The sequence below is a fragment of the Cardiocondyla obscurior genome, linkage group LG01, assembly GCF_019399895.1.
Source record: "Cardiocondyla obscurior isolate alpha-2009 linkage group LG01, Cobs3.1, whole genome shotgun sequence".
In the NCBI taxonomy this organism is placed as follows: domain Eukaryota; kingdom Metazoa; phylum Arthropoda; class Insecta; order Hymenoptera; family Formicidae; genus Cardiocondyla; species Cardiocondyla obscurior.
The window spans coordinates 11,677,787-11,704,473 of record NC_091864.1 but is presented as its reverse complement, the minus strand read 5'-3'; the positions used below and the strand labels follow the sequence as shown (position 1 = coordinate 11,704,473).

Below are 26,687 nucleotides of genomic sequence, written 5' to 3'. Positions count from 1 at the left end.
ATGTACTCCCCAGAATTTTCAATCAAGCCTTATACATTTTATAGCACGAGGAGTTTGATCGTCGTTCAGTAAATTCCATTTTATGTATAAATCTTCAACATTTTTTACCGACGTTGTTATTTATGAGCTAGCGGAGCGAAATAAATTCTACGCGCTGATACGATACGTTAGAATTTGAGATAAATGTATGACAATAATATAAATTTGATTTATATTGTTCTCATATTGCATAGCGCAATTAATGCGATTAAATTCTTGGTCATATTTTTAGAATACATATACGCGAACATAAATGATACAATACGCGTACGTAATTATACGAAAAAAAAATTCTAGTACAAAGCGACAATATTTGTCTTTTTTACATTTTTTCCTAGCACATGTATTTATTTATTTATTTTTTTTTTTTTTCACATATTGCAATATGATGTAGTGACACGGCATCCAGTCTCACGATCGCGATGTCATTCGCAGTGACAGCGTTTTCATCTCAATTATTCGTTATTCGTATCTGACAGATCTGCACTAGCGATCAATGTTCGATCTAATTGTTCATGACGCGTTGCACAAAAGAAATTTAGCACTTGCCACTTTCATGAAAATTTGCGCACCGAGCTTTTACGGTTTATGAAAAGTACATTGTCCTCTGCGGAATGAGCATATTTTTGCCTCGTTATCTATAATTTCGCGTAGCTATGCGTATAAAATTGTACTGATTCAAATTTAATAATGACAAACAGCGGGAGTGAATTTTGTTTATCTAAAATAAAATAATGTAAACATTAATTAAACGCGGTGCACTCATAAAATGATATTAGGCGCTTGTGCAATCGGATGATATTAGTTTATCGTGAAACGTCAGTGAACGAATCAGATTTATTAACAATTGCACATATAATTATTGTTCCATGTTCCTGATGTAATAATTATGTTTATGACAAACCATTGAGCGAGGTTAGTTTCAAAGGGATGGATTATACGTATGTAGAGCAAACAACCAAATAGGCAGATAGACATTTACGCGAATAATTAGGTACACATACGCACGTTCGTGTATACGTACGTGCATATACACGTATCAATATGAATATAATACATATAAGCGGCTGTGTTGCACATTCAACTGACGAGTAAGCAGCGTTCGGTATCAGTTAGAAAGGATTATTTTACAGTACAACCAGTTAATGAACGGTACGTATTATCTCACCGTATTATACATTAAGATAATATATCGAAGCTAAATCTTGCGATATATCAATACCGTAATGAATTTCGCCGCGAAATATTACCCAAATGCACAACTGACAACTGATGACGCATTGAAAAGCGCGGCATGCTTTGCTCTAAGCATTTATCCGTTCTGAATAAGAGCTAATGTATCTCGAAATTGTGTTAGTCCAATCTGGCCGGGTGAATGACGATGGGCAATAAACTGTTAATAAAGCGAATCAGCGAGCTGTGATATTTTGCTTAATGAAATGACGCGAGCAATTAAGCAGCGTAAAAACACTGTTGACAGAAAATAAGTTTCCCTCTCGAGCGAGCAATTTTCTTATTTAATTGCCGCGTTTGAATAGGTCTTCGAGGCGGATTATTTCACGCGGCACGCATGTACTGTTGATAAAAAAAAGAAAAAGAAAAAAGATGCCGAGTTTATTTGAAACTTTGATCGTTATTCTCGGAGCGAGAAAGTTGTTGTGGTTAGTAAAGTACTGAAATGCTGCACTTACATTTGCGGAAGATGGATAGAGGTATAGAAGGCGGTTCAGCGGTTGCGGGTGAAACGGGCAGAGCGTGACGGTTGTCATTGATTACAAACCTCCATGATGTTAACCGCCCGTTAACTAGATTCCACGTGCCTGCACGTGTTAATTGCGAAACTCTCTGATTATCCTCACATTTGCGTCGCATTAATCTATGGTTACGTGGCGAAGGCAACGACTATGACATTACCGCAGCCTTCCGGTTGATCCTTTCATCGGATCTGATAGGTCACGCGGTTAAGTCACGACGGCCAATTCATGCGCATTGTTATAATTAAGACTCGCGGTTTGAACCGCGGACGAGTAATAAACATCCGTGCGAGTTGTTTCTCTTTGCCGCGGTAATATCCGGAAGTCCAGTCACTGGCAATAGCGAGGAAAGCGTGCACTTTTGTATATTAAAACGGAGACCCAGCCGCACCCAAGTATTCGCTCTGTCTTCTTCCCGACGTTATCTCGCTCTCCTCGGTCTTTTCTTTCGCGTCCAACTTGATTTGTCGTCCCAATTAATTCACGTAACGTACCGGGTGACCGTTCGTACGGCATAGTAAACAGTGACATTTGCATTACGGGATTATTCATAAGCTGTTTTAACAAAAGCTGGACAACCGGGGGCCTCCGCGATATCATTGCTTACGGTCGCATGTGTGCGACGTGCGTGCTGAAGACAATACGCCGCTTCTTCCCCTTGTCGTTTCTCGCATAAAGTAGAAATGGTATCTTTTTGTCGGACGTGTAATTATTCCATGTCACTCCCGAGCTAAACGCCGTCCAGTGCATCGACTGCGGTGATATAATTGATGACAATTGTCGAAACGGCGGGCAAATTATACCGATATATGTATATGCGAACTGTGGCTGGTGCATTAGTAGACGCGGTCACTTATTCATCGGTCTACATATGTAGAGGATAGATTTTGATTGCGACGTACAAAGTGGAGCACTCTTGCGCATCTGTATTTGCATACTAATTGCACTCTCGTATCTTTAATTCACATTATTTGCAACTTTCATAAACGTCGTTATTTCAAAATGTTTTAATATGGTGTTTTGCGAATTATTAAACGTGATTTTTTTTTTTAGCGCTAATTGCTCTCCGTATGGCGAGCATTCACTGCCGTGATACTGTTCCGCGACGGGCTTTTTTGAACAGCGCGAAATCTGATTAGCGAAAGCTACTAAAACGCTTTGCGAATTACATGATTGCGTAACGAAATAACAGGTGGATAACACGTGAGTGTAAACTCATTAGCGATAACCGGCTCTCTAGAAGTGCTTTATGTTGGTTATTGATCGAACTCCGGGCAACTATCTTCTTATAATATTTATACGATGCGTAATCTTATTACGTTTTGAAAAGATTATAAGGATGCTTATGAGAGACAGATATCTGAATATAAAGAGTAATTTCACAAAGACCTGTTTTTTTTAAACCCATTTTTTGAATCTTTTGAAATTTTACTGGAATTAATGTTTCATCAAATAGTACTATTTGGCATATAAAAAAAGTTTGAAATTTGAGGTCTAAAAAATGAGTGAAATTAGGCATCATTCTTTATTATATAAAATAAAATAAAATAATTATTAGCGCGAATTTTAATGGTTTATTGAAAAAGATAGGGACGAAAAAGTTTTTTGTTGTCGATGCTTTTATTTTGAATACTTTCAGGTCATTAGTGCAAAATATTAATAAGAAAGAAATAATTCCTATCTGATATACATATACATAATATTAACGTCATTTTAATTTGCTTTATATTAGCATCTTTATTTATTGTGTTTGTAGTATCGTGCGCATATTTTATTTCATCAATAATTTACATGAAAATTCTCTTCATCTGCCGATAGATATGTAATCGAATCAATTATAAACGATGGCAATAATATTAAGTAGAGCCGTCAGGGCAATATATGACGCAATGCTCTACAGTGAATAATAATTACAGCGTTACAATAATTATTATTTTCTCGCATATATATTAGGATATTTATTATTAATCTGGTATTAAAATTCGTGGTGTATTCTAATGGATTTAAAATTCAAATTCCACCCACACGGGCACGCTCTCATTACAATGTATTATTAAAAGTTGGAATGTGTGCGGGCCTCTGTATAATTTGTATCAATATCTGTCAAATCTATAATTAAATGCGGTAGAGCTTTATGGAAAAAAAAAATCTGTAGATGAACGTGATGCGCGGTTTTCGGTATCAGAAATTTGACAACGGCATTATGCAATAATTATTAATAAGCAATTAATTCTCATAAATAATGCGTATTGTTCATGACTTAACAAATATTGAGCATAATATAATTGCGTACATATTTAACATACCTATGTAAAGTATTATATCAAAGAAAATTACTCATTATTTTTATCGCATCGATTTCATTACGCCGGACGAGAGACCGAACAGTAGACCGTTAAAAGATCCAATAATGTGGCATAAGGAAAAGAAAAAAAAATTTTAATACTTTTTTTTTTTTTATGAAAAAATAATAGAAAAAGTACGATATCGTCAGGAGAAAAAGGGAAGGCAGCCTAGCCACTCCCAGAATTAATATTGCAGGCTTAATTTTCCATGTTCGAACGGCCGCAGGATCTACGCCATGGCGTTTTTAGGTCAGTTACGATCCATGACTGCAATATAGTCTCGGAATTTGCAAGCGTTATGGAAATCGCCGCGACAGTTTTACTAGCGATGTACTCGTGATATTTGAAAGTTTACTTGGCGCTATTTTTGCTTTATATATACACGCATGTATATGTATATATGGGTTATTAATTTTTGGTATTCCATTAGTGCTACAATTGCTTATCGATTTCCATCAATCTCCATTTTCGGCAATTGGAAAAATAACAGATTAATAATTGAAATCCTGCAAATACACCGTTGTACGGAAAATTGCTAAGTAATTAAATAAATTATTTGCCGAATGAAAATCTAAAATAAAGTTTGGAGCTTGACAAATACGTTTGAAAATATACCGCAACGAGTGCACGTAAAATAAAATGGCATGCATGAACAACGGGATCGCGTTTTAAACGTATTGGACGGGTTCTTATTGCATCAGCAGTGTCATTCCGCTTGGTTCCTTTGGCAACATGACAGAAAGACTGATTCGCCGCGAGCATATTTCGTTTTCATGAAATAACATCACGTGTTCGCGGTATTTGTGATTCTGTATTCGGTAAACATTTGCGAGAATATTTTTGAAGTGATATTTATTATTTAAAACAACAGATCGAAGACTAACGTGAACGAGAATTAAAGTCGTCAAATAACGTGGATTTTTAATGTTGTACTTTCGGAAAATTATTTACAGAATCAAATGAAATAACCACAGAGCAATCGTTCACACGTTTTTTTCTATTATCGCTTGGCTTGCTTCACGCCAAGCGAGAGTCAACGTCGGCTGTTAAGTCGGCGATTTTGAGGTTTGAATTAATTTTAATATTTAATTTATATGTTCAGGCAAAGACGGTCTTTGCGATTTTAGAGATCGAGAACAACCTGGTAGAAGTACCGTCTTTGTCTGGACATACTATTTAAATATTACAATTAAATCAAACGAGAATAACGAATAGATAGGCGCGGGGGGAGGTGGGGTGAGGCGGGGGGAACAGGGTGAGAGCGAGCGCGAGCCTACGTGCCGCGCGCTAGGTATATTTCCCCACTACTCCCACTCTCGCTTTGTCCTTCTCCAGCGGTCGCGCGAGCACACACGTACCACGCACGGCACAGCGAGCACATGTCTCCGTACCAAAAGTAATTCGCACTTCCGTTTAACGAAAACCCTTCCAGCACGATAACTACGATTAATCTTGATATTTCTTTATGTTACAGATCGACGCAGTTGCATCCGCCGTCGTCAACGAGTATCGTTACCACCGATATTAATCATACGAACCGCGGTCGGTTCGTCGGTGGTTCCGCGAGTTCCGCTGAGTATTCGGGCGTAGTTTTTCGACACACGACTTTCTTTTAATCGCGAGTATTAAAATCACGGGTCGGGGTGTTCGCGAGTTACTTGTGCGCGGAAGGATGACTCGACACGTCCCATCTGAGAGGAGGAGCAGGCCTCGGATAGGCATCATACATCGGCGGAGCAACTTATAGGTAAATATAAATTTTTTTTTTTAGAAAATCTTTAGAAAAAACCTTTACTTTTTTTTTTATTAATTTTATTAACTGATATATCGTCATGTCTACATTAATATTTTTCATTTTATGTTACAGTCACCGGCAGAACTCCACAACTCCGCTGAAGCAGATCGGTAAGTCACATCATTCTTTTTTCGTATTTTGTAATTAGGACATTTCGAAAAATAGCGTACGCGTAGCGCACACATGGTTTCTTCTAGTTTTAATAAAAAAAAAAAGATAAAAAGAAGCGAGAGAATTATTTATTTATTTAACTTGGGTTTTTTTTTTATTGTTTCTTAAATATATACTCCGCGAGGTGCAGCAAATAAAATACGGAACGCCTTTTGCAGGAAACATTCGTTAGAATTGATATTAATTTTTTACACAAACTTCACGTTATCGTTTCGGAGCTTGCTGTTAGTATCCGTAGCGTTGCAGGAGATTTCTTGAGGAAGCAGCCCCGAAATTATGAATTATTCTAATATTCAGGCGCTACTCTTTTACGTTTGCGTAGCGCGAATTCTGAAAAGTCATTTCCCGAAGATGGATGGCGTTATGAATAACGTACATTTATTAACTACGATACATTTCGCATGACGATCGTGTACTCGCATTACCCCCCGTGCGCGGGTCGCCTTAAAATATTAAATATGTTGCGCGTTGTGTTTCATTTCGCGTGGCGTGCGTATTTTCTGATTCCTCACCGTTATAAATATATATTAGGGACGTTGTTAACACGTCGCGCGGTAAAGTGCAATGTTTCTAAATATCCGCGAGGGGGAGGTGGAGGTTAGCATCGCTCTCATCTACGTCGAACGTAAAGGGGAAGGATTGCGAATAAGAATCCGATAGAAGCCACTCAGAGCCGGGATCGGCCGATCGACTCTGCTCTGGAGTGCTCGGCCCGGATTCTCGTGAATCCCGAGCGAGCGCAAAATACTTGGCGAAAGGATCGGTAAATGCTCCGCGCCGAGTACTAGGTGTGCTTGAAGCCGAGACTCCATTTCGTGCTACCAGCCGAATGAATGTTTGATGCGCGGCGTACGTATGGGCCAACTACAGACACGCGTTGCGCCTCAACATTTCAGCACTAACGTACACTTATGCGGGCATATATGAGAACGGTCCTCCTCTGTGTGAATGCTGGCCCGGGTGTATGTGCGCGCGGGTATGTTTGTATGCAACTCCTCAAGTTTCACGTAGACTCCGAGATCGCAAGCTTCCAAGCTTTCCGAGGTTTCGCATGAGCTTGAAGTAACGAATCCAGTTACCGCGCTCCATCCGCATATATCTTATTGTCTCGGGAGATCGACTATTTAAAAATGCATCGCGCTATGGGTAATATTTAAAAAATGTTTCCTCGCGCCGTTTCTAGCCACTCGATGAAGATTTTAACGGCAGGTTGATGGTAGATTGAGCTTCAAACTGAATTATACATTACATAGTATTATTTTTCTTAATAGCAACAAGTAAAATGCATTCTCTATCGAACGTAGAAGGCGATACGGTGATACGCGTTTATTCTCGTTGGGTAACACTATTGTCATCTATAGCGCGAAACGTACTCGGGACCGGTGTGCGCGTCAGTCGGACTCGTTGTAGAATTGCCCTAGAGCAAAATGGAAATAGGTAGGCGTGGTGATACTGCGAGGGCACCGATATGCGTTCAAATACTAGCGCTGGGTCCGTTCCAAGTAAAATTTAATATTTTTGCTTAACGAGTTCCGTTTTATGACAGCGTCGTCCTAGTTTCCCTAATTGGCCCGCGCAGCATCCATCTTCGCTTTATCACAGTAAAAATCACTGCGAAATTGTCGACGATCTTCAGATAACGCTTTGCCATTACTCGCGAACGTTGACGATGATTTTAAGTATAAAATCAGTATTACGATATTCCACGTCTTCGTAAGACCGTCACGAAGATTTTAATATGCCTTTCTATTTTGAGATATCGATTTATTTAACGATTTATATTGTAAGTCGACGCACTTTGACGCATTGATCGGAGGCTATTCACGGTACAGTCAAGAGCATCGAATGCTCATCGGTCTTTCCAAGCTAACAGCAGATGCCTGCTAGTAGTCGTTTATTACCATGGGAATAAAATGCTAGGACGAACTCGGGCGGAATCTCGATAAAAATATCACTCATGAGGCAGCAGAATTCGAGTGGCAATAACGGAATGGAGTTATCCGGTACTTTGCCGTCATTACTTGAGAGATCGAAGATAGACGACCTACACACTTCTGTCGCACCGTTCTCAAAATTGTCCGTATTTCATCCTGTTGTAGTCTCCGATGACAGAGCCCCGTATTATACGTAAATTCGCGCAAAAACCAATGTACGTTTCATCAGTGGGATTCGCCGTTTATATCTGTAATCCGATTAATTACAAGGGTGCGTGTAACATTTCGTGCAATTCAAACGCTAACAAAAAAAAATCATATCGCTCACGTTTTGAAGTATCGACATGTTGAGGATGACTTATGTCGGGCGTGTAGATTGGCGGAACTTGCATTTAAGTGGATTAAACAGGGGCAATCAGTTCAATGGGGATGATCAAACGCAGGCAGTTATTCCTATTGAACGGAATGCAACACCGATAGATATCACATAAGATATGTGCTCGCAAACATGACGCGGTACACATTCATATATTCATGAAGTTCGCGTGCGAATTAACGTAGGTATTATATATGTGCGCGCGCGTGCACATACACGTAGATGATTGACGGTATGCGGTTAAGTGAACTAATAAAGTCGAGGGTTAGGCGACGTACAAAAGCGTTGACAGAGGGGTGATGCTAAAATATATGAGGACCTCGCGCGGGCTCGATATGATAATTACGATAGCTAGGAAGAGCGTCGATACTTCGTAGAAGTCGATAGAAGATTAATATCTCGAGGAGAAGAGAAGCCCACGCTTATCGTGATATCGTGATAAATGGAGGTAAAGCGCAAAATACTGTATAGTAACGAGCAATTATGTGGAATAAGTAACTTTTTCCGAGCGCGGGTACAAATTTAAACAACCGCGCGAAATCCCTAAAACTCCATGATAAATGTTGCCTTTGTTTCCGTTTTCAGTGCCGCATTTAATTAATTCTTAACGGTGCGTTAATTGTCTTCTAGACGAATTAATAGCATATGCAAAATTCTCGTTAAATTTGAAGTATACATGCAAGCCGTCGTGTTGATTGAATGATACCGAAAGTGGCGAAAACGAAGAACAGAGGGTGAGAATACGCACGTAATAGTAGTTGAGAAGAGTAGTTGAGAGAAGAGAGCTTGAGTATGCAAACTCAATAGCATCATGTATCAGCGTGCGGAAGCCAATCGGAAATTAATGCATCTCGAGCGAATAAATTCGACGAGATATATCGTTATCGCGTCTAGTTAAACAGAGTGTCTCAAATTATTTTTTTCATCGCTAATCTACGTATATTTATAATTTTTTTTTTTAAATAAAAAATTAAAAAAAAAAAAGAAGCAGAGAAATAAATAAAAACTTTAAATTTTGCAACAGAGAAAAATTATAAAAGACGGAAGAATAAGAATTTGCTCAAAGATATTCGATCGATCTCGTTATTTTACTTGTAGAAAAAGTTCAATGCACCATAACAAGATGCAGCATCTGCCGATAAGTACCGGCAATTACAGCCTAACGGTATTTAACGACTAATCCGGTAAGGGAAAACCTTGCGCTCGCGTCGATTATCCTCTAATCGTCCCACGAAACGCTGATGTTTAATCCAATTAGAGAGGCTACTTGTTCCCGTGCTTCGTGCGGTTCACGGATTAGTATTTCGCGTTGGATACGTTTATTGCGGATTGAAAAATATGCACGGTCTCGGGGCGTTTCACATGTGGCGGGAATGGCTGGGACCGTTCCCGCCGGCGCGGGCGTGCCGCATGCACGCACACGTGCGTACGTTCGTGGCACCGCGAGGGGACGTAACGCACGTGTGATACAATTATTATGTTTTGCGGTGGAAAACGAGTCATGAGGAAAGCGTATCCGCGGTCCGCTGTCCGCTCTAAGAACAATTAGGCATTAATATGCGGACCGTACGAAATCTCGTTTCTGCATTGTTTAGCATTGCGGACTGCGCGCAAATTGTATAATGCGCCGTGCTTGCGCGCACATATTTTGTGTAAAGAACGTGCACGTCGGGTGGGTAGGTCTCAGTATTAGAGCCGCATAATGTGCGCATCGCGCTTATTACACGCGTATGTGAGCCTTGTTTCTATAGTATCCTTGCTCTACGTAATTTTCGTTAGTGTAACCGCATATTGTATCTCACGTAGGACGCAAATATCCATTATCGCAATGTACCTTGTGAAAACGTTCTGTAAAAAAGTAGTGCGCTGGCCAAGGTAAAAATTACACTAGTTTATAGTAATGTATCATTGCGTGCATATATTTTTATAGAATTAATTAAGGTTAATGTTATAATAATTGATATAAAATTAATTAATTAATGCTTAATTAACGCTTCACTCTCTTCGTCTCTCTTAGAACAAGAGAGAAATAAAGAGAAAAATTAATTTTTTTTTTTGCTTTGACTTTAATTAATTATTCGAAATTAAATTAATTTTAAATTCAATTACTACGTTAATTAATAAAAATTGTTAAATCGCAAATTTTTATGCGAATTATTGTAGCATCGGGTAACGTTTGAGGAGTAAACGCGTTCAGTCAACGAAGTCGTGCCGATATATTCGTTGTCGCACAACCCGCGGCTTCTGTCACTTTGCTCAGCAATTTGGTCTCGCTAAGTAGCTACGTCGGCATCTGGATCGGGAACCGAGTGCACACCGGTGCACACAACGAGCCGGTGCAACGTTGCGTTCCATTAAATGAATTCACAGCTGACTCTTGTCGCTGAATCGACACTATTCGGATATTCGTTCGCTTCTTTTCAACTTGCGCTGCGGCGTGTTCACGCGCCAGGTGATAAGAACATCTGCATCGCGCTTGCTTTCTTTCTAAGTGTTCTCCCGGGATAACCAGATTGCAATTGCTGCAAACCAGAACGCTGGAACACCAGACGCACTTTTGAAAATATTTATGTAACAAAAAAAAAAAACTTTTTTTTTATTCCACGCAAGACATAATTCATGCTCGTACGATGTCTTTTATTAATAATCGAGGAACATTGCGATACTCGCAGCAATTGTATAAAGTACGTGGTACGCCAGAAGACGTTTAATTGAAAAGGTTTCGGGCGTTTCTTCAAATCGCTTATCTTGGTCGATCCGCGAGAGACTTGGCACGAAAAATCACACGTTGGCAAGGGATGCCCCTAAAGTTTTATCTGTACATAGGGCCGGTATAACAGGCGTCGTTGCGTTTGCCAGCTAGTTACCACGGAGTGCCGTGAAATCAAAACTATCGGCGAAACTCACCGCGTGAAGTTCGCCCGCAAAAGTTTGCCCGTCTGCCTCTATGCGGTACGTCCAATTTTCAAGTAGACTCTATCGAAAATGTTCGATTGGTTACATACGTGACACAGGTATCCGTTTTCTCGGAACTTGTGCTCCGTGAGATAGCGGGTGACACCTCCTTACCGTCGAAGCCTTTCAGAGACTCGTTCGCGTAACTATGACGGGAGGGCTACGTGGCACAATTTCAACTTGTCAAATCACTTCGTCACGCCACAATAATTTCTTTTCCGACTGCGTTCTGTAATTTTTCTTATACGCTTAATTGGGGCTCGAAGTTCCCGTTGCAGTTGGACGTTCTAATTACCGTTATCCGGTTTACTTTCGTGACAACATACTGCAAGCCCATTTGTATTCCGAGGATCTTCGACTATCTAAGCGAATCGCATACAACAACAAGTGTATTAGCGGATAACTGTGACAAACTTAGAAACACGCGTGGCAATGTGAATTCCAATAAGCCTCACTGTCAGCCATGATGAAACGGAGAAGTGTACCTAACTATTGCGTGATAAACGCGATAAATGCGAAAGGGAGAAGTCCGTGTCTCGTTGACGAAATAATTCGCTAATTACTTTTTAATTCGGTAATTATATTCTTTTATTACGGGAGGGGGGGCAATTTTTATTGCTTTACTTTAATAAGAACTATTTCGCGATTTCCTGAAACGCGGAAATAGCGACGACTATTTTGCGCAAGAATTATTTTGAAGATTTCCATATGAATGAATGCGTACGAACAAGATAGAGTATTCTTTTAGTAATAAATGGCATTCGACGGAGGGTATCTTTGTCAAAGGGAAATTACCTGAATGTGTAAGGGATTAGGTGTATAACTGATGTTATGGGCCGCAGGATAAATCTCGCGGTTACTTCAAGAAATTATAGGAACGCTCGACTGATTTTATTTACCGAAGGAAGCATAAAAGAGAAACCTGCTGTTTACTTCGTGCGCACAACTTTCCGCGAATAAATGCACCCTTCAGAGTTCGAGTTTGCGCATGTATTAATTTTTTAATATCTTTCTTCTCTCGCTATCGTCAAAGTAAACTCTGCTCACCGGTCCGATAATATCAATTAATTCATATCCTGAAACGAGATAAAAGCTCCGCGTTATGCGTTTACATCTTTTTATCGCGATCGATTAATTTTGATCTCGAATTGGAAATAATTTCTTGTTACATACGCTGTTAATTTAAAATAATTTTATTTGAAAAAAAAAAAAAAAATTATTCGCACACGCTAACACGCTTTTATTTTTTAATATTTTTTTATTACTTTATACAGCTTTAATTCTTCGTTTTGTTAGGTCAGTAAAGGCGCGGGAGTAAAAGTAAGTTTTCTGAATGAGTAATTGAAGATGAGAAAAGTAAAGAAGATTTACATTTTCCGCGGAATACTATTTCCATTAGTGAGCCATATTTGAATATCGCTTCAGCATAAATTGTTCGCATTAAGCACCAGCGGCACTGGCTGGATGTGAGTTGATCTGATTATCATTATCATTAGCATCCCTTAAGCAGGCAGTGCGACTGACAGCGTATCCGCCGATGAAATTTCGTCGCGCCGAAACGCATTTTCGTCAGTCGCAAGAAAAGGGTCCAGAATTAAACGATTTAGACCCCGTACCGTTCTTGTTCTGGATGATGTTCTAATTGCCGTTATCTACTTTACTCGTGAGGCGACACGCTACCGGGTAATTTGTATTCCGGTCTGCGAAAGGACCACAGACGCGCGCGAGTGAAGGGTTCGAGTGGGTGCAGCGGGGAAGGGAAGAGAACGGGAGATAAAAGGAGAGGGCAAAAGACAGGGAATGCGATAAAAGGCGTGCGAGTGCGACAAGGTCGGATAACCGGGGGCTGGGGCGAGGCTGCTCAGGGAATGAGAGAACGCCGCCGTAAAGGGGCGACACGGAATGCGCCGCTCACCGTACTTCCGACTATGTTCAATGGCAAAATTATGCGAGCACGGTCGAAACGAGATTCGTCACGAAAGTTCCTCCAAGCTCCCGTTGCGCCGATGGCCATACGGTTAGTAATTCAGTGGATGTTGCTGGTGGAAACTTACGACGCGAATACGCCCGCGGCGACTTCCACTTCCGCGATTAGCATAGCTAATGATAATGACTTCTTGATCGGCTTGTTTATCATTTATTATACTTAATAACGTTTTAAAACATCGGATCATTAGGTTCAATTTTCGTATGCCGACATTTTACTCTTTTTTTTTCAAATATTATGTGAAAAATATCATATTTTATAATTTAAATTTGTTCGCTTTAACTTGCTTTGCGATTTAATTGGTCGAAAAATTATCGAAATTTAAACCCTTTTTACTCTTACGTGTTGAATTAATTTTCTGTAACTGGCGTGTTTTTATGATATGCGTTGTTGTTATTGCACTTTGTAAATATAAAGAAAAAAGGGAAATTTTTGTTGAACTCATTTTAATTATATACATACGTAGTTTCACAAAAGCGCTGTTAATTTTCACAAAATCCTAGCACCTTACATTAAACGCTAACCATCTTATTTCAAGGTGCAAGAAACAGGCGAAACGCGGCGAATTTACTCGAGTATTGTACCGTGGTTTCTGTATAAGCTTCACGAACACAGCACGTATTTCTGACCGCAGGAAGAGTTACGAGTTCGACGTGAGAGAAGCTGCTTGCACTAATGTAAAGACCGTAAAAATTAAAAGATGCGGTAAAATGCCAATGTGGCTTGGAAAATGCAGTGAAACGAAGCGTAGCTCTCCGTACTACTCGAAAAATTGTACAAATCTATCGACTCCGGATGTTAAATCGAAATTTTTTTCTCCTCTCTTTTTCATATTCGATGTACAACTATTTTACCAACAACGGTCGAAAACGAGATTTGAGCGCATTAACTATTCAAATTTCCAATTTACAGAAACAAAAATCACGTACTGTTTTTTTTGCACGATATTTTTTTTTATACAAATCTAATTTCTCTTTTCTCTTCTCTTCTTTTACACGTTTTCAAAAAGTTCGTATTAAATGAGATATTAGAAAGATGTATGAAATGTTACATTTGATTTTCAATCAAGCGGAATGTGAGCGTGATTTTTCAAAACAAACGTGAAAGTAAAATACTTTTTTAATCAACCTTCAAAAAAATTGATACGATGCTATTATTACGTAACTGTTTCAATTACTTAAATAATTAAAAATGTATCGGAGATGAGAAACCTGACAGTACTCCCGTGAAATGTTTTTCTAGGAGTTACGATCGAGTTGTGATTTTCAATACGTTTTTAACGGGCCAGCGGAATGAATCGTCGTGCGATACTCATATCCGCGATCTTTTCATTGTCAAAATAACGTCATCGGGCATGTTAACCAGGTGCAGCCTCACGCGTAGCTGTCAGATTCTGGGAACGCGCGTCTGTCGAGAGCGAATAATTAATACATTCACAATGTTGATTTACGTATAGTGTGTACACTCTGCGCACCATTCAATATTCACACGGCACCGTCAAGCTTGCATCGATAAGTTGTCACTTACGATCGTGCGTGTGCACTGCTACTTCTGTGGCAAATGAATTGCTTGCGGCTTGTAATTACACGTGCCTCATATATTTGCAGTCGAATCGCAATCGAATATCCAAATGGAATAAAACGCCGTTTATTATTTAAATTATAACTGATTTCGAGTACAATTAAACACCGGAACGAAACGGAGGAACGATAATGGACGATCACGGAGCTTTTTAGCACTTCTGTCTTCCGATAGCTGATTTTTTTTTTTTATAAGCGATGTTTGTAGGAGTACGAAGCAAACTGAGGAGTTATAGAATACGTAACGACAGTAATGTAAGCTTCAACTTTGTCCGTGTGGCCTAAGTCGTAATAAGCTTAACACAGTAGACAGATTTTCGAGCGATTTTCAGAATCCTATTCTCATTAGCTTTTAAACGGGATTATAAAGCTGGAATCACGCTGAAATTCATTTGCCGTTCTCGTTTCACGGTACCGACGACTCTTTATTCGAGCGTGAGTTGCAATTCCGTCCGTAACACGGAGCGTAGAGGAAACAGCCGCCACACGCTAGGTATCTCGACTCAACGTCCAAGACAAACAATGTGGAAAATGAATTTTTCTGGTATCTCTGTCTCTTTGTCCATCTCCGTCTCTCACTTTCTTTTCTCTTTCTCTCTCTCTTTTACTCTTTCTCTCTCTTTCTCTCTCTCTTTTTTTTTTAAACTTATTCCATTTTTTCCCCCTTCTCTTCGTGATTTGTACTGAATTGCTTGCAAATTAACATCCTGGAACGAGCAGTGTCGAGCGTGAGAGAAAATGACCGTTGTCGCGAGCGCACGGATGAACGGAGATAGTGGATTTCCACAGCAAAGATAAAAAAAAAAAGAAAAAAAAAAATTCTTGTATGCGGGAGAGGTGAATTTCAGTTACACGCGTACGCGGAAACACGGAGAAACGCAATATTTCATTACGGATTTTGCAATTACACCCGGCCGGTTCGGCATGCCGGCGAAATATGAGAGATTCGTGTGCAGTTAAAAATTGAAAACGCTCGTTAATGTATGCATAATCCAATCTACGGCGTTACATTAAATTAAGGGGTCTTTGTAACTCTCCCGAGGCAAGACGCGGGCCGTTTGATTGCACGGCGGCACGGCCCGATGTGGCCGGCCGATATTGTTTTATTATACCTGATGTATCGATATTTTCTCTGATGAACCGGGAATGGCGCGCAGTTTAGGAGATATACATTGTAAAACGATATCGACGGAGATACGGATGAACGTCGGGACCCATAATTCGGTTACTTGCTGATTGAACTTTCATAGAGATGCAAACCCGTATTGCGTTAAGGGCGAAGTGGACGATATTCCAGATTGCACGCCGCGAGAAAGTAATTTCGGGAAGCTGCGTCATAGTTGCACGGTCGTCGTGAATTCGTTCAGGTTGCACGCGGCCCATATTTTTTTTTTTCCCGCGCAAACAATGCAAAAATCTATTACCCGTCAATTTTCGCGTCACAAAGCGAGCGACCCCCTTTCGAAAGTTCGACATCGACGCCATATGTATTACGCGCGTAAAAAGAAAGGTGTCAATAGCCCCGCGATAAAATACCGGTATCACGTCTCGAGATCGTTATGTTAATCGATTACTTTGTGTAAGTATGTACGCGATCGATCGTATGTAATCGCGTCTATATTTAATCACGTGTTCCGTATTTCACGCTGTCTGCTATGCCGATGCATGATTAACTTATTGCATAAATGCGCAGCATAGACCACCCATGATGAACGCCAATCAAACACTACGCTATATACGCTTGAATGTAACGTACATATTAACCTTTACAGAGGTATATTATTTTTAAATGTTTTATTAAATTCACGTACTTGTGAAATATCTATCGTATAAATTGAATCAATTATACAATTCGTTTAGACAATCTCATTTTCTTAACGATACATACATAGTTACACTGTTATTATTGTGCGATTCTGTAACGAAATCGAGTTATTGTAATACAGTGCATATTAGTATTGCTCGCGGTGAACGTCGTTAGCAAGCAACGGCTTGAATGTAAATTAAAAGTAAACTGAGATGATTAATTTTATCAGGGCAACAATTACGACGCTGTTTTCGTGCTCTGATACAAACACGAGCGTGATTCAATAATTTATTAAACAACTTTAGTTTAAATGTAAAAATTGAACGATAAAAACATTAAGAGCACTTATCATTAAACAAAAAACGTAGAAAAGAAAATCAAAACGTACGTTTGAGAAAAAAATTGGCTGAAGTACGGTGCAAGGGAAAGCAGCGTGATTAGCCGCAAAGGACACCGACAATTACACGTGAAATTTACATAGTTCGACTTAAATGCCACATGACATTACACGAGGGGTGTTCATTCGGGGATCAGGAAATGGTTTGAGATATGGAAATCGATCGACCGCGATACATATATGCTAGGGTTATGTCGCCCTTGTTCGGCAGGCTTCAAACCCTCGTTGATCCGCGCGTTGAAAAGCTCATAAGCTCCCCGGCCGTCTATGGTCCGAATTCGGGCTACATGGCTAACGTGGATTGTCGAGGCCGTTGAGCGAGCGGATATGCGCGGAATACTGAATGGTTCTCCGTTTCCGCCGAATCGTCTAATCGCACATATCTATCTCATGCAGATTAAACGGCGAGACGGGATTGAATAGGGTCGGTATTAATGCGCTTGGCACAAATCTGTGTGTTTAAAATTTATAAATTGCACCCCGGGAGATGAGAGGAGGAGGAGGAGAAGAAGGAGGAATTTTTTTTTGTTTTTTTTTTTTTTCGACGACGAATAAGTTTATTGAGGCAGGCGCTCTTGAATAATTACAATTGATTTAATACTTTCGCTGCGGCAATCAAACTAAAAGTTCGTTCTTTTATCAGCTTCGGTTTTGACGCGGCGCGTTTGACAGCGTGACGTTATGAAGTTACAAACTTGTTACAAAACTGTGATTAAATTTAGGAGCATAGACACTTGCGAATCTCTAATAGAATCATAATAAACTTAAGCTTTGGTTGTGATTAAGTATAAAGCTACTTCGGAAGGTGAAATGTTATTGTTATTAAATTGCATAATGTTTGACATATTGCACTTTGTAAAAAGAATTTTCTTAACTATCGAGGATACATTCGCAGATGGCAAGTAAACGCTCTGAAAGTGTTGGCCTATTAGATTAGAAATATTAGACTTGGGAATGAAACAACGCGGAACGACAAGGTCTAGCATGAGGTCAATCACTCACGAAGGCTTCACTCGAGTTTTAGACGTTGATGAATTCTCGTTCGCTAAAAGGTACACGGCCCGGTTGACGCATGTGCGCGCGGGAATAACTGCGTATCACGTACGTGTAGACCCACACAGGCCAAAGGGCACAAGAGGATATAGAACGGCATGATTAATCATCCAATCTTTTGACAAAAAGCGAAAAGCTCGTCGGATTTTCGCAGCGACGGTGTCTCCTCCTCCTGTTATAAAAAAAAAAAAAAAGAACGGATGAAAACCAGCTGATAAAATGCTCTCAGGCGCAACAATTTTGATTTGTTTATAATCGAAGCTATTTGACCGCCGCGTGACGCGAGAGAAAATTCCGTGTACCTTGGGCACACCGAATTTACATATTGGAATTTAAAATGCTTACAGCTAATGAATATTTCGGATAATAATTAGATTATCGTTACAACGTTCCTTTTACGCTGGTCTTTGTTCGCTAAATTGATTTCTGCCGCACTGACGTTTTGATTAATTACGAATATTCAGTATTCCAGTCTCTGTCAAACTTTCCGCTGTCAAATTTCTTTCAATTTTGTAATTTATTAAAGAGAATCCATGTAGCCCGCGAAGTAGCGCAATAATGGAATAATTAAATTACGGGCATCAATAAAACTCGCGGTTGCGCTCGTGTTTGTTTACCGTCACGTGGCGTTCAACTTCGTAGGAAAAGATAAGACGTTTAACAGACGAAAATCGGCAATGGGGGACAAAGTCGGGCGATCGAGTTCAAGTTCCTTTATCGCTCTTGGTCGCTTTGACCCAGATGATTGCAGACAATTCGATAGCGGAACGTACACAACGGCTCCTTGCACGCGCGCGCGGGATAGATTCCTTTCAGTCAGTTCGTTCGCTGGAAAACTCGAGCTCTCGCGCGCTTGACTTTTAAAACTCTGTACGTATTGGCGCTTGTTCTCTGGGCCGCCTAAATCGAGTAAGTTCGAATCGCCGCGAGGATGAATTCTGGCTGGGTGCGCCCCTCGACATTTCCGTCCAGATGGTTAAAATCTCATTCAAGCTTCCGTTCTCGATTTCCTGCGCATCCGTTCGCGTTACCTTGCACGAGGAACATACAATTGATTGTTCGTAATAAATTTTCCGTGACACCGGAGACATTTCATCGCTGAAAAGTGCCGGGCTTCGCCGAAAATCCACGGCCGACACGCTTTACGAATGATATAAACACGGATTTGAACATTGAATGCACATGCGTGTAATGAAAGCTGAGATTTATGCGATTATTTCTTCTTTTTTTTTTGCGGTATCGCAGCTTGTAAATAGATACGGCTTGCCGATGCGCTTTGCGTGTCGACCTAGTTTATTACAGTTTTGCGGGACAGGTGTAAAATTTGACGTATCTTTTTCGAAAAACAGGAAGAACGCCATTTCCGTTTTCCATGCTTGTAGCTTTGCGTAACAATATTTTTTATGCATATTACCTTAAAAATCTGTCGCGTGTATAATGCTATGTATATATACGGCATATACTTTTCTTTTTTTTTTTTTTTTTGGGCGTGTCATGTATTTTTAGACAACGTTTTCGCATACAATACATATTCTAATGGCACATGTTGGTTGCTTTATACGTTTTCTAACGTTCTAAAGTTTTAGATACGTTTAGCAAAAATATATATATAAAACATATATAAACCATTATGCGCAACCTGGAATAGCTCTCAAAAGATTTAAGTCTTCCTGCTAAAGACTATTCATGTCAGGATTTTTGTCGTAGAAAATGTCACGTCTGTGTCTACACAGTTATGCGACAGATCTCAAATCTATAGATTTTAATAGTACACATTAAATCTCGTGTTGTATAAAGTACCGTGTAATAACTTTTTTTTCCGGCGAAAAATATTGCTGCGAGGAGGTTTATAACAAAGTTATAAAATTTTTTAGCATTTTATTTTTTACGTAGCACGTTAACGTAAAATTTTCCAAGTTTTGCATTATTTATAAAGCAAATACTGCATTATTTATGAACATAATTGCTTTTTTTAATACAGCGAAAGAGATACGTGAGAGATAAGAATGTATAGTGATAAATTAATTTCTTTGTCAAGTAAATTAGTTGTCGTTTTGACAATTGAAAATCATGCGTGCGCAAAAGAAAATGTAATGTACTTTACCTTTGATGGATTGGCCTCAGAATTGAACTGTTTCTTAACTTTCGCTTCGTCCAATCCAGCTCCGTGGATTTTGAAAGTTTCAGCTACTTCATATCTTTCTGTTTGGAAACTTTTAAACAAATTCACGCTTTGATCACTCAATCATGTTCGTGGTTTTTTTTTTCTTCTTGTTTAAAGTCTTATCTTTTAAAACTTTACCACTACATCTACATTGTTGCGCGTATTTGTCTAGTTCGCGGCAATATTAATTAACTTAAAATTTAAATGGCCGAAATTCAAGTTCCTTCTTGCAAAAAAAAATAAATTGTCGTCGACAGTTTGCACAGCTTAACAACCGACTTATTTTGCTTTAAACGATACTTTATTGAATTCTTAAATGTCTCTCGAATACGAGCGAATACTTGCACGAGAACGAGTTACCACCCAGCCACCAATGCTAATTCAGAAACTACATTGTTCGTTACACATAAAATCGAAAAGTGCATATGATTCGTCGTACGTTTTTAATTGTTTATTTTAACACACTTAATTTCCGCGTGAGACCACCTTGCAATGTTTTTTTTTCTTTTTCTTTTTTATTTCTTCCTGAAATATTTACGTTTGGTTAAATTATCTGGCAATGTGTTTTTATCATCAAGAAGTAGAACGATAAGAGACTTGGCGTGAATGTCGGCCGTTAATTCTGCGTTAGGGAAACACGTGTACCTAACACGCTACTCGTTCCTTTAGAAAGCGAGGAGCTTTTCCCAGCTTTTTGATGCGTCAACAATCGCGCCGCGTTATTCGCGCCACTGGGAAAAAGGGAGGAAAAAGTGACAGTGCGGCGAGGTAGAAGTATAATCGCCCTTTCGGAGACACCGCGATCTCACTCGTATGGTGTAACGCTCATCGCAAGGGGCGCGGCGTAACTGAGCTCGGCAAACCAACCCTCGTTCTCTGTCTCTGTCGAAGCCTCCCTCTCCGGCCAACCTCGCTCTATCGCGCCTCCGCTTCACCCCTACAACCACGTTTTCCCACTCTCACGCAGTCTCCGTACTTTCCTCTGTTCCTCTTCTAACGCGATCTCTCCTCTCTCATACGGTTTTTCCCTTTCTTTCCTCTTCTTCCGTCGCGCTTTTCTTCGTCTCGCTCGATCTCGTATTGCGACACGCGAACACCTTTCTTCCTCCTTCGCGTTGCAGCTCCGAGGTTCTGATTCTTTTTTCTTTTTTTTTTCTTTTTTTCTTTTTTTCGAACTAATCCATCGTTGAGCCATGCAGAAGCGAAAGACTAGGAAGAAAATGTAATGCCGGCATACTTTTCAGTAATCTATTTCATCTCTTTTTTTGCAAGTGATATGCGCCAATACGTTTTATCGCTCGTTTCTACATATTCCGTTTTTTTTTATTTGTTTTATTCTTTGGTTCTCTCTAGTTTTCTCTCTTTTTTTTATATTTAATATTGCCTATTAATAAAACTACAATATACATAACGTCGCTTAATTCTAACGGTGAACACTCCCGAGCCAATCTCTTATAGAATGAGCGTAATAAACGGAGATCAAGGGACGTTGCTGCAGATTAGAGGTTCAGCTCTGTCCGTGATTAATCTTTTGTCAACTTGGTTGGCCTTCTATATCCGTGAAGCTGAATCCGGACTGAGAGTCGATTGGATGGTGTATCCATTTGCATGCACCGTGAGAATTCTACGCGAACGATATAACATACCTATTTAAATGCGCATGCAGGGACTGACGTCGCCACGCACGAGGCTACACATTTAATCTAAATTAGATTACATCCACCAGAGTCGCGTTAGCAAATCGTGTTCCACACTTGCGTTACAAATGCGCGCAACACGCGTGGCTGTGGAGAGAGCGAGGGAAAAAAAAAAGAAAAAAAAAAGGAAAAAGATAGGATAAATCGTAGTTGTAGTTATTGGTATAGTTATTGATAACCGCGCGGCCATTAATCTCGAAGGCATGCCGGCTCGATCGACGAGCGAAATATATGTATTCTTTTCGGCTTTTGGCGAGAAATATGACGAGTGAAAAATTCCAGTATGTCATGGCGCTTGACGTACAAAAGCAATTTGATAAATTAATTTGAGAATTCAATTGACGGGCTCACCGAGGCGCGAGATACCATCGACACGAATTAGACGATTATCAACGCTAATGCCAACCTTTAATCGCATTCCTGAAATGATGACCGCGTGAAATGACGATTGCCGCGCTGTGCACAGAGCAATATAATACACCGAGCACGCCGTACGCCGCGATAGCGAGTCCGCACACTGATATACATGCGTAATATCGACTTCCTATTCGAAAATGATTGTTATTTATTTGTATTGATACGGCTGCCCATTATCCTATCAGCGCGCGTACGTAGAGAATTTGGAAATTATCAGCACGAGAAATAGGATTGATCTCTGTCCACAGACGAGAGTCAAAACGGACGCGAATAAAACGTAATATTTTATATACGAACAAACTACCTGCGATTATTACTGTCGTAATGATGGAATTTACATAATAATCACGAGCGTAATATAATAATAATAAAATAATAATGCTAAATTGCGCGATGTTAACTCGAGTACTTTTGAGTCGCTTATAATCGAGAATATCCGCAAGGAAAACAATGCTGTTCACGTAATAATAAGCATAATCTGTAGTAGGATATTTGCAAGTTTAGTAAAATGCATATAGCGGGCTGCACTTCCGAGCTTATTCGAATTGCGTTTAGCACGTTCAATTACGTTGTAGCTGTAAAACAGTTCTTCTTAAATTGATTAGATATGCGGATTGTACAAACACGCTAAAGTTTCGAGGGAATTTACCGTTTGCATTTATCGGCGCGATTACTGTTTGGAGACCGTAACTGATTGAATAACGATTAAAACACACGTTTTACCATTACAGCCCTCACCTCTTTGTTTTGCGCGATCTAATATACAAGCTGGTGCATCTGGCAGAAAGTGGATACGTACTTTCAGTTCGCAAGAACTAAAGTACCTGCCGGTTCCGATAGTAAAATTTCAAATTTCGCTATTCCGCAATAGCTATGTCCACATAAATATTTTATGACCGTGGGAACGAATAATATCGGGGAACGAGCGGAAACGATTGTCTCAATAATTTTTCTAATGCTATAAAATTTGTAAAAGAAAATTAGATATTTTGTAATAATTGAATTTGAATTTTAGCTAATATTGAATTGCATTTCGTCAGATTTTATCGCGTAAATTCTTTATTTCGAGAGTATTGTAACTTTGATTTTAAAGGTATAAGCAAATTTCACAGAATTCAAGTTTGCGGGCATGATGTTGGGGGTTGCGAAAATTGGATCGTGCGAGATAGAACAAAAAAAAAAAAAAAAAAAAAAGAAAAAAGAAAAAAAGTAAAAAGTGATGAGAAGACAGTTGGTCCATCGAGAATATATATTTGTCCTCTCTTTTTCTCGATCTTCTATTGGCACGTGCATCACGGTACGTGTTGATAAGAGTTGAAAGACTGAAGTTCATGATCTTCTATCGTGAAAGACGTTCAACGTGTTCGGGATAGCAAGGAACGAGCGATTTAGCTTCGCAAAATATTGTAACGTTTAACAACCTGACAAATGTTATATTGATTCAATTTTCATTATTCTCTTTCGTTGGAAATACAAATTTTAATTGTAGTTTGAAATTAAAAAAAAATGTATATGTAATTATTATTTTCAGTTTTATGTTTTAAATAGGGGACAAAATTTTTATTTTAAAATTAAGTATATTAAACTGCATAAGTATGCGGAAGTCCGAATTTTAATTACCAGCAACAAGCTGCATTTACATATTAATATTGTGGGAGTTATGAATAATTCAATAGCATAGCATAATTAAACAGTACAAATATTCCATGCTTGACGAAAGTGTAACATTTGTTTTATTTTCGAATACTAGTAGGAAATAAATGTTAGCGTTATTATAATTTGATTTGAATTGTATTTATTTTTTGAAAACGATATTTTTTAAATTACCTTTTTAAATTAAACTGAAGGAATATTAACGTATAGACGCAAAATGTTTCGTTGAATTAATAAATTAATCGTGTTAACGATATCACTTAATCGTCGAATTAAATGTATCATCATTCATTTTGAAAGATAAATTAATGTTTCAGTGACACTTTTCTTTTTATATGATATCCGTGAAAGAGCGATCTAAGAGACGACATTGTTCTGGAAGTGCAATAATTGCTTTCCTTTTTCTCGGTTTCATTCTATGTTTCTTTACTTGCTAGACTTGTATCTAAAATTGAATTATTAACGTAAATTTTATTTTATTTTATTTTTTTTACGATAAAAAACAATATTACTATACGAATATTATTTTACGTTTATCGGGATAAGAAATTAAAAATAAAATGATTCGAATAAGAAATAGTTATCGACGTGTTGCTATCTTCTAAAGATTACTTGTGCCGAAGTATCTACTTCATTTATGAAGCGAATGCTGTAAAGAGCTAATACTCTACGGAAGAGAATTAAATGTCTTCGACGTGGGATTTTGCCGGTCGTAAAGTCTTTCACGCAGATTTCCATGAATTAGCTGTCTAATTGTACAAAATGGAAAATAGAAATTCGCATCGTATACAACTTTAGCGTGGAACAATTTAGATCAAAAGAGCTGGGGCAACTTACCGAGCATTTATCAGACTTGAGAAGAGCTCATCCTGTGCATAAAGAGTATTCTCTGTCACCGTTTGAAAGAGAACGCTAGCAAATAGGATCTGCCGTTCGAATACTCGTTTTATTCATTGGAACGTATATTAATTGTTCTGAAAATTTTTTTAATCGCAGCTTAACCGCTTTTATTTTTTGTTCTATAACCATGATTTTTCTTATTCATTTCTTTTACGTCGACTCATTATTAATCATTAATTTGTTTTTAATAATTTTTCTTTTACGGAAACTTTGCTATACTCGTTATATTAGAACGTTTAATGCAAACTGTTTCATACTTTACGAGGTCTGCAGAAACATTCTTTAAGTTACAATAAATTTTCAGAATGGCGTTTAACACATGTAACACTCAGTGACGCGTTTCAGTAAAATGAGTGGCAGTGCATGTAATTATTTACATTTCTGTTTGTTTGAATAATTCCATTGCATATAACAAACATTTTACTTCATTTATTTTTAATGCGGGACTGAAAGTCTTTTTTTTACTTCATTTCGGAGATGGCAACTTCATAACTTTGCCGACGCTGAAATGCCGTTCCGATGGAAAATTCGAGTAACCCGAGGCTCGTATCTCAAGAGAGGATTTCACGCGGGCTGCCAATGTCAGATATCGAGGTGTATGAATCAGAAAAGCATTAAAATTTTTTATAGATGCGTGAGAGCGAAGCGCTGTAGAACTACTATGCGTTTAAGCCTTTGAAAATAAAATTGAAAAGAATTTTTTTAATACTGTAATAATTGCCAGTTTGTTTTAGTAGAATATTTATCAGCACGTATTCGCACTGCGTACGTTAACAGTCGGTTTGCAACGATCAAACGATCTATTCACGAGCATTTTATACTTGCGGACTATTAATCATTGCTACTGACATACTAGCATTCAGTCACCACTTATTGTCAGTCACTTTTTAATATTTTACCCGCTACATATAGGTGGTAATCGAGGAACGCATTTTATTTTCGATCACTTGCGGACGCGCGCAGTAGTAAGATCCGCGATAAGTCCGTCGGCGGCATCCACGGCCGAAGGCGCGTTAATGTCGCGCGGCGATCGATTGACGAAATTTTGCATCCTTTATGTATCGAGAATTTGAAATCGGGGTAAAGCGACTCTCGCGGCACTCACTAACGACATTTCAACGACAACGGCAGCTTCTAGGGCTTTATTCTCCGAGATATCGGCACGATATTAAGTCGAGCTAAAACGGTTTATTCAGCTAATGTCGTATTTGCTAACGTTCGCGCAACGAAATATGTCACGCGTACTTATATTCTACTCGATACTTGCGTCAGCTGAGCGTTGACGGTAAGAAGATTAACACATCTGCTTATATCGCGCGGTGGTATATATGAAACTTTGTTTCACTTGTTACCAATGAGAGACAAATTCGACACAAACAAGGATTATCATTCATTAATACGTAACATTTCCTAGGTTTGAAAAATATATCAGCCGTTTCTCTCGCAAATAATTACTGCGAAATAAATTAAATTGTAAATAATACTACCAAAATTAAAAAAAAAAAAGAAAACTTTTTTTTCTCATCTCGTTCTCTCTCGTCTAACTTGCACTTGGACGTCATAAAATAAGTGAAAATTTAAGTAGTGCAGCCTCCAGCGATCCGACATGCTGTAGAAAAAAAAAGTGATAGATTAAAGTTTGCTGATTGCACGGAGCAACTAT

At 38.9% G+C, this 26,687-nt stretch overlaps 1 protein-coding gene across 4 annotated transcripts in view; it reads right to left on the bottom strand.

The window, feature by feature from the left end:
- The window catches only part of LOC139107396 (zwei Ig domain protein zig-8), a 112,988-nt gene extending 91,651 nt beyond the window's left edge, over nucleotides 1-21,337 (bottom strand). For 3 of the 4 annotated variants that reach the window (XM_070664970.1, XM_070664994.1, XM_070665001.1), the window contains exon 1: nucleotides 20,298-21,336. The gene's annotated coding sequence lies outside the window, so the exon portion shown is untranslated. Of the gene's footprint in view, nucleotides 1-20,297 lie in introns of all 4 variants that reach the window. The other variant, XM_070664986.1, reaches the window with a different exon arrangement.
- Between the last annotated feature and the right edge of the window lie 5,350 nt (nucleotides 21,338-26,687).